This window comes from Carlito syrichta, unplaced genomic scaffold (assembly GCF_000164805.1).
Source record: "Carlito syrichta isolate Samal-C Ts95f unplaced genomic scaffold, Tarsius_syrichta-2.0.1 Scaffold268229, whole genome shotgun sequence".
Classification (NCBI taxonomy): domain Eukaryota; kingdom Metazoa; phylum Chordata; class Mammalia; order Primates; family Tarsiidae; genus Carlito; species Carlito syrichta.
In genome coordinates, this window is record NW_007212325.1 from 139,925 (window position 1) to 155,257 (window position 15,333).

Below are 15,333 nucleotides of genomic sequence, written 5' to 3' on the forward strand. Positions count from 1 at the left end.
CCATTCCTGTGATAAGTCACCAGGTGGAGTGCTGTTTTGTGTGACACATTGAACAGGTCTAATGGACTTGGTGCTGATAGCTGAATGGCAAACTGCATAAGGATGGTTTTATGAAAGAGAGTACAACTTTACTCATTTTTTTTTTTTTTAGGAGAGAGCCAAGGTCTTATGGGTTCAACTTATGAATGATCTCATTAAAGTCTTCTAATACAAAGTGATCATGCTCTGAATTTTGGGTGTTGTCCAGAAGAACTTTCTCTCTGAAGGGGACATCCTTATGATTTCAGGTAGTCTTGTGATCAGGTACTGGTCCACATATGTGTTACTCTGTTAATGCGGGCTTTTTCTTTCTCAGGATCTGTCTGGCTCCATCGATGACCTCCCCACGGGAACGGAAGCAACTTTGAGTTCAGCAGTCAGTGCATCCGGGTCCACAAGCAGCCAAGGGGATCAGAGCAACCCGGCGCAGTCGCCTTTCTCCCCACATGCGTCCCCACATCTCTCCAGTATCCCGGGGGGCCCCTCCCCGTCTCCTGTTGGCTCACCTGTAGGAAGCAACCAGTCACGATCTGGCCCAATTTCTCCCGCAAGTATCCCAGGTATTAACTTTCTTAATAATTATTGTTTTATTTCATGATCAAGACAGAACTAGTGTTTATCAACAGTAACTCACTTTCCTTTATTTTACTATATAAAAATCTGGTGATGGGATCATGCATTAAGAGTATAACTGAATACTCACAAAAACGTGTGAGAGTCTCAGTGCCTAAAGATACTCAACAAGTGATTATAACCACCCATTTTTTTTGAATGGCCATTTTTTGCTGGTATTTTTAGTTTGCTTATTCCAGAAACACACAATTATTTATTATCTTAGCACATGTTTTATAATTATTCTAAGATCCTCTGTTGAGCCCCACTAAAGTGAGATTGTTGAAGAGTATTGGCCTTTTTTATGGTGTATTCAATACCACAGCACTTGTTTTCTAAAAGATTTTTAGGGTCTATACTTACCAATGTCTGACAACATTCAGACACTCAGCAGTGCTTGGACACCTGGAAGGCATTCTTACTGATCCAAACTCATGCCTTCTCTCTTAATCTGATAGAGTTCATTTTCCTGATAGCTCTGTTTTCAGTTATTTCAATTGTCACACATCTGTATCATCTGCTGCCTTTAAGTTCTTGGGGCTATTTATTTAGGTGGTTCTTTATTTGCCAATTGCTTCATCCTCATGCACCTGTTTAGTATCAGACTTCATTCATTCAGACCCACCCAGCAACTAGGTTTCCTTTGTCACCAAACTATATATAAATATTTCTTGGGCAACTTGGCTAACCTGTGTTGGTGGCTGCCAGAAAGCACTTTCTACGAGCCTATCAGAATGGATGTTGAGTTGCTAATATGTTTTCTGATCATTTGTTCTGTCCTATCAAAATCATAAGTATTAGTTTTAGTCCCTTTTACTACTTTACCCCATATATATAAACATTTATATATATATATATAAATGTTTATTATAGAATGTCTAGAATGTTTTATATGTATAAATGAAAGGACATATGTAATATTGCTAGTTATGAAACAGAACCATCAAGTGAATATTCATGAATCCTCCATCCAGTTTAAGATTTGGATATTACCAGTGCCCGTGTATCTACCTATATGTTCCTTCCCTGTCCCAAGCTCTTTATCTCTCCTTCACTTCAAATATTCTTAGAATTTTTTTAAAATTAATCTTTTGGTTTTCCAGGGGCTTTATTGGAGTTTTTTTTTTAATTAACCAAATTCATAGAGTGTATGTTAATTTTATTCAGCTTTTAGCTTTATGGAAATGTATCATGTTTGGGATGACAGTATAATTTATCATCTAAGCTGAGGCACTTTTATGTATGCAGAGGGGTGCTTTTAACAGTTATTGTAGGACAGCAGGACAAATCAGAACATCCAGTCACCTACTCACAGTGTATGTAGTCAGGTACAACTTACTTTTTTTGACTAAAGGTTATGTTTCTAAGATTCATCCACGATTTGAATATAACTGTAGCCTTAATGCATCTTGACAAAGGCACTTGGATGTTACCCTTCTGTCAAAAATATTTGCCCCTATCATGGTTGTGGTAAAACCTGGATTTACTTGCCTTTAAGGTTTTTAAAGATATGTAAGCCCTCTGTCCTCCAGAATTCCTTAAATAATTTTTAGTACTAAGATGGTTTTTGAGGTGTCCACCTATAACTAATGTTGGAAAGTTATAGGTAAAATACTGTGTTTCCCAGAGGAGAGCTCAGTCATTCTGTCTCAGTTGGGTCAAAAGATCTTTTCCAAATAACTAAATAATAACTTTCCTGAGGTATAAAGATATGGTAGTTTTTAATTTTAAATCCCTGACATGGGTAGTTAACAGTCCGAATGTTTTCTTTATTTTTTTTTTTTTGAGTTGGAGTCTCACTCTGTCGCCCAGACTGGAGTGCAGTGGCCACTCCCGGCCACCACAACCTCGCCTGCTGGGCTCCAGCGATCCTTCCGCCTCAGCCTTCCAAGTAGCTGGAATTACAGGCATGTGCTACCACGCCCAGCTGATTTTTTGATTTATTGTAGAGATGAGGTCTCGCTGCCCAGGTGGGTCTCGAACCCGCGGGCTCAGGCAATCCACTCACCTCAGCCTCCCAAAGGCGCGGGATTACAGGCTGAGCCACCGAGCCCGGCTAGTCCGAATGTTTTCATACATATGTTTAAAAAATGGTAAATCAAAATGAGCTCTTCTGGACTTCTATTTTCATTGTTTGGATTTGGATGAGATATAGAACGTACAACCCCACAGAAGACCTCACTTGGGGCGTGTGATCCTGGCAATCCGCTGTTCAGCTGTATTGGCTTTTGTAAAGGAGGTAGCTCAGCAGATGTCACTGGTCTCAAGGTCCAGTGCTTAGTTGGTACATTGTGTTTAAAGCTGGTCAGTGGAGTACTCACCGCATAAGTGTTGCCACTCTTCATGGTAACTGCACGTATGTGTGGGAGAGGGGGACAAGGCTCTCTCTGCTAACTCCTTTCTTAATAGGACTAGCTTTCCACTTTCTTGGAAATACCCTTCAAGGCATGTATTCTGTTTTTTAAACTAGCGGCAGAACTACTAACCACCAGGGTGTATTTCATTTCACCACAGGCGACCTCTGTATGGTGCTTGATGAAACTCCTCAGTGAAATTTGGCAAAGGGAAGAAACTAGGCTGGAAAAGTTTTACCTTTTTTTGGTGGCATGCTCTTCAAGTAAATTATTAATGATCCTTGCTCAGTATTAAGCTGTATAATATCAAATTATGTAAACCTGATAAATAAAACGTTTCTTAATGTTAGTGTTATTCTAAGAGAAATAACCTCTTAAAAAATCTGGTGAGCAATTTTGGTATTTGTTTACCTTTCTCCCAAGTGGAATTATAAGGAACATTTGAACTGGACAGACTTTTATAATCATGATACTGGCGGTATAACCTTTGAAGACGCTTTCTAAGCCTCTCTGTGCCTCAGTTTCTGTATCTGTAAAGATGGTCGTCACATCTCATAGGGTTAATGCAAAGATTGAATATGTTACTGCACATAAGACGGTACATGGTAAGCATTCTATGCATGTTAGTTATTATTGTTGCATTCCCAATTATTGTTATTATTCAAATTGAGAGCTAGGAACTTGTTCATGTTTGTTACTGTCCAGAGTAGTACAATTGACTTTGACAACAAGCCTTCTAATTTTTAATCTAATGATATTTTTGTTAAATTCAGAAGACATGCATATGGCTTCCAGGGTTGATCTGCTATGGAGGACACAATGTTGAATTCATTTCTCTTCTAACTAGAAAACAATGAAAGTCCATGGTTGGTCTTTTGGGGGTCTGAGCCTTGGTAAGGTTAAGAAGAAGACCAGAAAACAAGGGAAATTCAAGTCTGGACACCAGAGGTGAACAGAATGTTTGTTGTTGTCTCTGCACATGAAAATCGTAGCTGCATTGTTCACCCCTGCTTCACTCAGATCTCTGGCAAATTGACTCCTGTGATGGGCAGGCAGTCCAGTATAAAGTTTCATAGACTCAGCTCAACACCCTGAGTTATTTCTCCCTCCTTTTGCCTTCATGAGACATTGTCAATTATCTGTGAGCAGAACTTTCCACTCAGTGGCCCCAGCCAGGGGGACTAAGCACTCAAGCAGGTCACTCATCGCACAGGGCCTGAGGGGCAAGTGGGAGTTGACATCCAGCCTGCTTTCTTATGGAAAAGGGGCACCTTTCCTAAACCGTCGAAAGGAGCCTGGTTGCTTGGTCTCTGCAGCCTTGCCCTTGGCCTCTGAGAATGGTCCATGGCTGAAATTGAGATATTACACATTGCTCTTCTCTCTACTCCCCAGCTATGCCAACAGACATCCAAACATAAACTTTTGATAGATGTTCTTCAAAAATCTCATATGGTGCTATTTTAATGGCATTTACTCAAAAATCATGACAGGTTTTTTGCTGGAGAAAAAATCTGCCTTTTATTTTCATTTCCTTGACCTACCACTTTATCCTTTTTTATTATTTCAATCAACATTTCCCTAAGATCCGTATCCTTATTCTCCAGCAAGAATCTATGGAGTTATCCAACTTACATTATATTATGTATTTGTGTAAACTTGGTCATAAGTGGTAAAATCACAGTTCAGAAATGATAAAGATGCTATTTGTTTTTTATTTACTTTTAACTAAGTGCAAATATACTTTCCTTTAGAGAATAATTAGGCCCATTTCTCTCCTTGTTTCCCATCTATAATCCTTCTGTTTAAATTTTGTTGGTGTGTACATTAGATCCTGAGACGATCTGTAGGCTACCTTCCTTGGGTTCTATTTCTTTGCCAGAGAAGTACAAATGTCCTGGAGAGACAGCGTGCTTTCTCAGGCATGATGCTCAAACTGCTGCTTCGAGATCTGTTAGGAATTTCCCGTTGTTTGTATGCAGCCGTTTGGTTTTCTGTCCACTTCCTCCCTCTCTCTCTTGGCACTGACTGTTGTTTGACCTCATTCTCTCCATTCCCTCCTGTCATATCTTGCCACTGTCTCTCCATGTCTCACAGATTGGCTCTTTCAATCATTGTCTCTCCAGCAAGTCATTGTAAAACGTGCAGCTGTTGTGTAGCTGATAGCTGGGATGAAGTAAAGCCAAAATATTGTGGGGGTTCTTCCTGGTGTTGCTGTCCCAGAATTTGTTGGAAACGAGCAATCATTTTTCTCCATCTCTGCCCTGGTAAATGAAATTGACAGCTAATGAGAAGTATCGCAAAGGTAGATAAACAGAGCCCAGTAAAGCATCCCCAGTGACTGATTCTATTTCTTGCCTGTTAAACCGTTCCTCCACCCACTGCAAATTTGCCCTCCTATCTTGCTGCCTCACAACATTGTGGGTGTCATGGGAACCACTACTGTGATGCACTGGCACAACATTGCCCTGCCACATCCCTAGCTCAGCAGGGCTTTTCCTCCTGCATTCTTGTGAAAAGCAGGATGGAGATTTTCCATGTTAAGTAGCCACATGGATTCTCTGCCTTTGTTTGCACATTACTGGGCTCCAGCATTGCAGCTATCTATAGTTAGAAGGCAAAGATTTCAGCCTGGTTGTTTCATCTAAACAAGCATTTGAGAACAGAAACATAAATGTTACATGTTCCTTTTAGAGCCATTATACATGTTCTTGTTTTTTACTTCATTTCTCACCTTCATTTTTCTCACCTCTTCATAGTGATGTATTTATATTTAAAGACAAAAATGGAATAGCCCCACCTTTCTAATTGGTAGTACGTATGCACATGTTATACATTTAAATTAAGCAAATCAATGTCAGGTATAGTTAATTCTGAAATGTAGGATGTTAGACATTAATTATGTTTATTAATAAATGGTCCCATCACGTTGCACTTATACTGCTTTCTTGGGCTCCATCCTGGAGTTATTTGCTCTGGTTTAAGGAGAGCACCTGGGTTTTGATGTGCTGTGTAGGTCTTACACTGGGCCTGATCCCCCAGCGCATGATGGAAGCTGACTCAGCACAGCATCAGAATGTGCCACTGTTGCCAGAAGATTCCGTGGATGTTAATTTCACTTGTCTTGCCTCCAGAGCCAACCATTCTAGCTTACTAACAAAGCAAAAATGTAAATAAGCCAAACCCTAAAATTTGTATTTTATTGGCCAAAGGCTTTTGTCAGCTTTTCCTCCATGTGCTATAAGCAGCAGCCGTGTTTAAATATTAAGAAGGGTGAGCGTGCTGTGGGGATGAGAGGCTGGGCGGACGTGTATTCACTGTTCAGAGCCTGATGAACATTTTTGTTTATAAAACTTTAAGTGTTTCATCTGTGATGACAGTTCATTGGTTTTGTTTATGAAGATCCAAGGATAGTAACTGTAAATTCCTGGATAAATTTTTTTCCCATTCTTTTTCTGGCATTTGGCATTTGTACCAAGTCTGGTTTTAGGTGGAGTTAAGTCATTTTCATCTGGCAGCAGAAGGCCACTGTTTATAGTAGATTAGGACTAAAAATATGAAGTCGGGTGTTGACATTAGCACCATAACGAATAACCGTTTGTTTCATGGCCATTGTTTTTTTTTTGCCTGGTACTGGGTGTTCATTATAGGAAGGCTGATCAAAGGGAGCATCATCGGCCTAGCCGGCACAGGCAGAAACAAAGCAGAGCTGCTTCAGATACGCGTGGCCCTCCCTTCCTGGAACGTGTGTGCTTTGCTGGTGGGTGGCTCCCTTCCCACCCGGCTTCTCCACAGACTGACCTCCAGCTGGGTCAGGGTGGCCTCAGACAGGAGGCTATAGGTAGGAGGCCTGGCTGGGTGGAATCTCACTGACCTCCAGGAGCCACCCTCATTGCTCCCATCTTTCTCTATTCCTGCCTATTCCCTCCTCCCTCCCACTCTTCAGCCAGCTATCCCTACCCCAGCCCCCCAGTGATGGCTTCCTTCTGCGGGGAGCCACTTTAGAGCCTCTGCACTGGGTGCAGCGTGGCACTCTGTGCCCCTCTGCTGACATGAACTCTTACCAGGCAAATACCTTCAGTGGCTGTCCTTTGAAAAGGATTACAGGTGTTGTGGGCCTGTAGAAGTGGTGCAGCCAAAGCCAGCCCTCCCACGTTCATAAAGCCCCAGTTACTTTACAGCTGAGCCTGATTCTCTGCAGCTTTCTCACGTCCATTCCTAGATGGCCAGAGACGCATCCAGCATACCAACTAGCCATGATGAATTTGCACCCCTCAGGAAAATCTCAGAAACTAAAAGCATGAGCTCCAGAAAGGGTGACACGTATTAGATTAAATATGGAAAATAACTCTTTGGGCAGCATTGTGGTATATTTAGAGTCTTCCATGGAAGCACTCACCCAGCCCTTCCCCTTCAGCAAATCAGAGCTAAGATTTTTATGTGAGCCGATACAGCAGCAGATACAAACAAGAAGATATTCTGGTCAAAAAACTAATTTTCTTGCTTAATTTGACATTCAGACAAGCAGATTCTGGAAGGATGCTATAATGGGAAAGAGAAAAATGAATCTCAGTTAGGAGTTAGTCATAGGCCAGAGTGAACAGGAAGGATTTTAGTGAGAGGAAATGATAGTTCCTGGTCTAATTTGTCAAGATTAGTACCTATACAGCGAACAATGGAGGATGCAAACCAGTGTCTCTCTTATTTAATCTATTTTCCCAGGAGTTTTAGATCTCTTAAGGGTCAAGCCTAACCCATCCTATATAAACACATTTTTCCAACTTCTAATTTGTATCTAACAAAACTCAAGGTAAAATATGAGTTTATGTAAATGGCTCAGCCAGTTTTCTTTCATGATAACATTAGTAGACTCTCTAAAATGGCATTTCACATAATGGCAGAAATGTTTCATTTGAAAGTCTGTGTAGTCACCTTACCTGATAATCTTATTTTGAAATATCTATTGAATGTTCCTTTTTGGCTTCTCTGGAAGTAGAAATCCTGCAACAGCTTGTTGCAAGGAAGATGCATGCTGCTTATTGGCAAGCTGAGCAGGAAAAGAAAATTTTTTTAAACTCAAAATGCCATTGATATATCCATGTTTTTAATCTGTGGCAGCCCAGAAAACATCAATTCAGCAGTTCTACAAACCAAAGAGAACTTAAGCCAGTATTTTTTTTTCCCTGACAAAGTAAAATATTTGTGTGTTACACAAAACTAATTTCCCATCCCTTCCAAATGATGCTTAGCAATAGTTATGAAAGCAATGGTATATTTTGTCTTTTTGGGATGGGATTACCGCTCTGTGTGGTTTAGTTATTGGTAGTATGATACAGAGCCTCCTCCTTTAAGAGCTTGATTTAAAATTCAGACCGAGATCCTGGCAATAGATACTCAGTACTTGAGTGGGAATGTTCTCAGTGCTGTTTTGGGAAGGGCAGGTTTCCCATTGCTGCCCTGCGGCAGAAGCCTCTTTGGAATCAGCTGCCCTAGTGTTCTTAGCTCCTCTTTTTCAGTGCTCACTCCCAACCCAATCAGATATTCCACTTTTTTCCATTTTTTCCAAAGCACAAATCTTTTCAGGTCTTTCATTCCAACAAACTTCAAATTAAGTCTTTTCCTCTCCTCTTTATCCCACATTCAGAAATGAGAACATTAAGAATTTCTCAAAATACACATTCCCACTTAATTTTGCTCCCCCTCTTAATTAAAAATAAATTGGCAATTCAGTTTAAACTCGCCTGTCAATTTCCATTTCCTTCTCTGTTCTTCTGCATATGAAAATATGAAAGCGGGCGCGGTGGCTCACGCCTATAATCCCAGCACTTTGGGAGGCTGAGCTCACGGATTTGAGACCAGCCTGGGCAACTTGGTGAGACCTCACCTCTACAATTAATCAAAAAATTAACTGGGTGTGGTGGCTCATGTCTGCAGTTCCAGCTACTTGGAAGACTGAGGTGGAAGGATAGCCAGAGCCCAGCAGGTCAAGGCTGCGGTGGCCGTGAGCGTGCCACTACACTCCAGCCTGAGCAATAGAGTGAGACTTCAACTCAAAAAAAAAAAAGTAATTTAAGCTGGGCTCGATGACTCAACCTGTAATCCCACGCCTTGAGAGGCTGAGGTGAGTGAATTGCCTGAGCCCGTGGTTTCAAGACCCGCCTGGGCAACTTGGTGAGACCTCATCTCTACAATAAATCAAAAAACTAGCCGGGCTTGGTACCGTGCGCCTGTAGTTAACAACTATTTGGAAGGCTGAGACAGAAGGATCGCCGGAGCCCAGCAAGTCGAGGCTGCGGTGGCCGGGAACAGCCACTGCACTCCAGTCTGGGCAACAGAGTGAGACTCCAACTCCAAAAAAAAAAAAAAAAAAGAAAGAAAATATGAAAGCCTGTGTCACCAAGGCAATATTGTGTAACCTTTTTATTGCTTCGCGATCTCAGCAGAGACTAACATATTACGTGGTTAATCCAACAGCCACTCCCACTTCTCCTTTTTTTTTGCTTTATTCACTGAAAAAGTACTTCAGTCACTTTGTTTATTGTTTGTTTTTATTTCTTAATTGGAGCAGACTGTCACAGTTCTGAACTTCTACTCAATGGAGTAAGTATTATTATTGCTTCTGGAATATGCTGTGTGCTACCTTTGTTGAAATGCTGTTGGCACCAACCTGATGTATTTTCTACCTTTACTAGGAATGAGGATTTAGAATGGAGGGGCACAAAAATTTTATGAATTGATTTTACCCTAGAAGGAAAACGTTTCAAAAATCATTTGAGTACATTGTAGAAACTGATGGTAAAATGAATAGTACTTATAGTCAAGATGTTCTTAAAGTTGATTTCACAAACTTCTGATGTATCACCATGTTTTCTTAAAGAGAGTAAGTTGTGGAAGGAACAAAACCATTTTACGGAGTGTTATGTTTATTTCCCAATCTTCTGATAACCCTGGAACCAGGATTATTATGATGTGTTGATTGATTATAGACGTTAAGTCTCTTACTAATCAGTTTCATCACTTATTCTCAATTCACACACTTGCACCTTTGATTTCTCTTCCATAGCAGGGTGATATGGGTTGTCATTGACTAATGAAGAATAGAATTGGTTTCGGCATGAGACAAACGGAATGCCTACACCAATCCTCAAATGCATTAATCTTTCATAATCCACATCTGCATGTTTATAAATGATATAACCAGGAATCGTTAGTGTTGATATTCTCCCTTCCAAACAGAAAGTGACATAGGAGTTTGTACTTGCAAACTGCATTAAATGCATATAGCTGCATGCCAAGACTGTGACCTTTCTGAGGTTGCCAAGTGTATATGATACTGCAGGCCATTTCTAGGAACTGGGGTAAATGCGCTGAACATGAACTGCCAAGTGCCCTGTCCTTGTGACCTTAAGTCCTACAGGGAAAGACAAGAAATACACAAAAAAGTATACAAGGTCAGGCAGTTAGGACATAAACCATGTTACTTGTTTAGATAGTAGTGATTAGATAGGGAAGGGGTCTCTTAGAAATTGACAAAAGGGAAGCGAAGGAAGCTGTGGGCCAGAGCATCCAGGCAGGGAAGAGAGCAAGTGGAAAGGCCCTGGGCCAGCACTGGAAGGGGAAGCCCAGGAAGTCCGTAGGGCTCGGGCTTAGCTGGGTGGGGGAGGCAGCAGCATTATGGCCGGGTGGTTAGGTTGGAGTGTTGCTAAGGGCCAGCTTCTATGGGACATTGTAGGTTATGATTAGGACTTAGGAGTTCATTTTAAGTGTGACGGGAAAGCACCGAAAGCCTGGGAATGGCATGATCCCAGCTGAGGCTTCCAAGGGTCTCTGCGGCTGCTGAGTGGAGAGCACACAGCACTGAGGGTAGGTTGCAACCAGGTGTGTGCATGGCAGTAGCAGAGGCAAAGTGTATTTAGCCAAAGAAGTTGGTCAATGGGGTTCTGTCCAGTGGGAGGCAAAGGAACCAGTTTTTGAAGGGGGGATCAGAAGTTTGTTTTTGAATGGGTTATATTTGAGATTTCTAGGAGGCATCCAAAGGGAGATTTTGAATAGAGAGTTGGACATGAGAATCTGGGCTCAGATGTTTTGGCTAGAGAAGTAAGTTCGTACATGGTTGAAGATGGAGTCCCCTAGGCAGTAGACTGCATTGGAATCACCTGGAGGGCTGCAGAAGCAGTTTTGGACCCCACAGCGTGTTTCTGATTCTGTAGGTGTGAGGTAGAACCTGAGAATTTGCATTTCCCACAAATTCTCTGTTGCTGCCAGAGCTGTTGTCTTGGAACTAACCAACCTAGCAGATAACTGAAGGTCAGTGGTTCTCAGCACTCACTGCACAGTGTCTAGGAAGGGACTGACTCTGGGACCAGCCCCAGAGATGCTGACCTAGTTGGGCCGACATAGGGTATTCCATCTGTACTTTTTTAAAGCTCTCCAGTTGATTTTTATGTGCAACCAAGGTTGAGAATTACTGTAAGAAGAATTCTTAGGACTAAACCCCAGGGTACTAAAAAATGTGGAGACTGTGAACAGGAAAAAGAAATGGAAGAAGAAATGCTTCAAGAATATAGATGAGACCATCTTGTCCAGTACAGCTCAACACTTTCTGCAGTGTTTGTGGGCATAATTTAAAAGGGCTAATGTTCCCAGTTATGTTCATATATCTATATTGCTCATAGAAAATTTAGGCCTAAGTAGTTCATTTTTGAAGAACAGCATATTGTTCTGACGTTTCTAGAACTAGGTTGGATTCAGCTGAAAGTAATATCAAAAACAAAATTTTATGATGAGATACTTATATATTCTCAGGCCTAATTCAGTTAGTAACAGAATACCTTATTTTCACAATTGTGACTTTAAGTTCATTTCACACAAGATCCAAGAATCGTGTCATTTAAATTCTACTTGAAAATAGGCAAGATTTTAGGCTTTTTAATGTGGTCTCATTGCTTTTTCTTAGAAGCAGACAGGGTAACTAGTTCAGAATTCCCTATTGCAACACACACTGACCATGTCTTGTGTCAGGTCTTTGCTCCCAGAGCTGAATTAGAATAACTAACGTATTACTCCTTTTGCCCGAAATATCTATCCCACCCTTCATCGGCCCAGCAAACTCCTACTTATCCTTCAAGATCCAGTGAAGTATGTTTCCCTTCACAGTGTCATCGCTGACCTCCTGCAACTGTTGGAAGTTCAGCCCCCTCCCCTTTGGTGGTACTGCAGCTGCCATGAGCCCCTTGAGGGCAGAGAGCAGCTGTCTGCCTTTTTTCCCCAGTGCCAAGAACAATGCCTGGCCAGTAGGGGGAGCTCAATAAATGTTGGCCGAATTGAAGAACTCACAGTTCTCTTAGATAAAATGGGAATTCAAGAAAAGAAAGTTCTGAAATTGGCTAGTTATTTAACTTCCGTGCTGTAGTCTTGGAGCCATCTTTCTGCCTTCGCGTTTTCATGCTTTATGGATCATTCTTTCTCCCCCTTCCTGAAAGAGACTGCCCTGTGACCAGGTTATGTTACCGTATTTATTTCCCCTTAAAAACAGACCCGAAAAGAGTGGTTCTAAGATTGGCCCATCTAAACAGACCTTAACATATGTTAAGGTAGAAGCATGCCTGATTCTGATCCATCATATAGACAGAAATTGTGCCATATAAATATTGCATCAAAATTCTAGAATTGTCTAATGGCCAATTTTTTCATTGTTTAATTAAAATAAATATCTATAAGTAGCCCTATTTTCCAAAGAAATGACCAGTTGAGAACAGAGTGGCTATGGGACAGTTTTGTCATTACCCACATAACATTCTCCGTTTCCAAGTAGTCAACATCAGCAACAGCTGGGAGGGGTCAGATATTCCTGAATGACTGGAATTTGGGCTTCAACAACACATAAATAATATGCTTTTGAAGGAAAAAAGTTTCTGTTTGTGAAGAAGATATATTTCAAAAGTGTACTTGCTGAACATTTGGTTAAAATCTGAACTAAAAGAACGAATGAAGAATTTCTGAGGCAGAAGTCGGAAACACGTTCATTCCTCCCCATGTGTCCGTAGTCTTGAGCAGGCCGCCCCAGAAGGCTGCTCCCTCTGTTCTGGGCATGGCCTTCTCACCCCCTTGCAGTAGCTTCGAGAGTTTAGCTTTGTTCTTGGCTGGGTCCTATCTCTGGCCATAGGCATGTTCCTGGGGGCACCCCAAATTCTAGCCTAGTGCTGGAGAGATCCGCCCTCCCCCAGAAAACCTCCCAAGACCACTGCTGTTGCAAAGGTGTTTGGTTGTTGGTTAATCAGGGTTTCATTATGCAACTCTTACTTCTTGAGGAACATTTATTTAAATATCACAGTGTATGTGATGCCAGAGAAAGTTAAGCAGGTGCTTCTTACCTTTAAATAAAGTGTTGGCTATATCGCTTAGATTCTGGAGGCCTCAGTCATAGCCTTGAATTTCTTTTTTAAGTTTTTCAGTGTAGTACAGTGCTTATGGCTGTCTGTCTCTTTACTTGTAAAGCTATGTAGTTTAGAAGTTTTATCATAAAAATAAGCTCTCATTACTTACTGTAATTACAAATACAGTTAATTTTAAAGGCTTTAAGAAAATAGTATATTGTTTTGGCACATAAAATTGATACTAAATTCCATATCTGAATAAAATATAGAGAAGCCATGTTACCTGTAATGCCAGTGTTTTATCTGCTGGGCTCAGTTTCATTTATTCTGTGCTAATTTTCCTCAGATTCTAATATTTAATTCCCAGACTGTTTATCTTATCTTTCCACTTCTCACATCTAGAAGCAGCATAAGGATCCCATTGCCTGACCACATGAACCCCCTTGGGTCTGAAAAGCAGGGCCCCTTATACCTGCAAGCATACCAGGCACTCTGGGGTGTATTCTCTTTCAGATGCAAAATGATGCTCAGGGAGTGAGCATCAGTGTGTGGCACTTTTCATCTCTGGCTGCCCATGTTTACAGGCGGAGTTGTCACTACGTGTTGGAACCCAGAATGAGAGGATGGAGGCGAGTGCAACTTTTATTAAAGGAAAGAAAGTGTCTTGGCTTTAAAAAGGCCTGTCTCTCTCAGGCAGCATAGAGCAGCGATCAAGTGGAAAAAGGGAGCAGGCAGGCGCCTCAGCTAATCTTTCTCCTGGGGGCCCAGGTGGACAAATTGGCAACCCTGTTCACGGCTTTTTTTCTTCTCCCCTTTGTATCATAAGAACTGCTAATCGGATCCATGCTGCTGCAACTGTGGTTAGTTATTAACAGAATAAAAGCAGACTTCTTCAAAAGAACGGGTAGGGGAAACGACTATACAAAATTGCAAGGTTGTTAGAATCTTAAATGCACAGCAGTCGATTTTTTCCCCCTTATTCTGAATTATACGATGAATACAAGTCTTTCATCTGTCACTATACCCATTTCTTCAGAAAGCAGCCAAATATTAAACTTCTCAAACAAAAAAGGAATCTTAGAAAGAGGAAAAATATTGAGGAGGAATAAGAATGGGTAAGAGAAGGGGAAAATTAGGTTTTGTTTTTATTAATTTCTCCTGGTGAGAGAAATATAAACTGCTTGCTCTCTTTGGTTTCTCCTCCCTTGCCTCTTAACTTACATCAAAGCAGAGATTAGAGTGGATTGAGCTGGTAGCCACTCTGCATTCTCTGTCTGGTGTTCTGCATGAGGGCTGTTCAGAACCTACCACTTTTATTACAGATAACAGAGGGCTCTGGATCTAGACTTCCTGGTGAGAGCAGGTGAGCCATGTTATATCCACACACTCATACATCCCCACCACAGGTGGCTCTTCCCATGCCCAGGAGACCTTTGGATTGTATGCCTGAGGTTTAGAAATACTAACAAAGGTGCATTTTGACGAGAATGCCAGATTTTCAGTATGGTGTTTATATACTTCAGGTCATCTTTGACATTCACAAGAGGTCCCTCCTTGAGGCCTTTGCAGTTGCTCAAGATTTCCAGAATTAAAAGTGGCTCCTTCTTTCGACCAAATCACATTGTTGGTCATATTACCTGTGTTTCCTACTCATGTCTTCACATCTGAGGTTAACTAAAGTTCTTTCCTTAAAGTTTTCTCTTTTATTTAATGGTTGGTTTTTTGAGTTTTGTTTTTTCCCCACAAAGGAGCACAGTTTTTATTCACATCACTACACGAGATAGAGCTGGCAGAGTGGGTAGCCAGGTGAGCCGCGTTGCCCATGCCTGTCAGCAACTGCAGGGCAGCCTTGAGAGCCATACCTCAATCAAATCTGAAACACAGTTTCTCCATACCTTCTAGGTCACTTAGCAATATCCATATCAAAAAGGGCGTATTTTAATCCTGAGAATCTC

At 41.3% G+C, this 15,333-nt stretch overlaps 1 protein-coding gene across 3 annotated transcripts in view; it reads left to right on the forward strand.

Annotated features, from left to right (window-relative positions):
* The window catches only part of ARID1B (AT-rich interaction domain 1B), a 257,068-nt gene that overhangs the window by 136,397 nt on the left and 105,338 nt on the right, over positions 1-15,333 (forward strand). For all 3 annotated transcript variants that reach the window (XM_021709630.1, XM_021709628.1, XM_021709629.1), the window contains exon 2: positions 356-599. The gene's annotated coding sequence lies outside the window, so the exon portion shown is untranslated. The remainder of the gene's footprint in view (positions 1-355; positions 600-15,333) is intronic.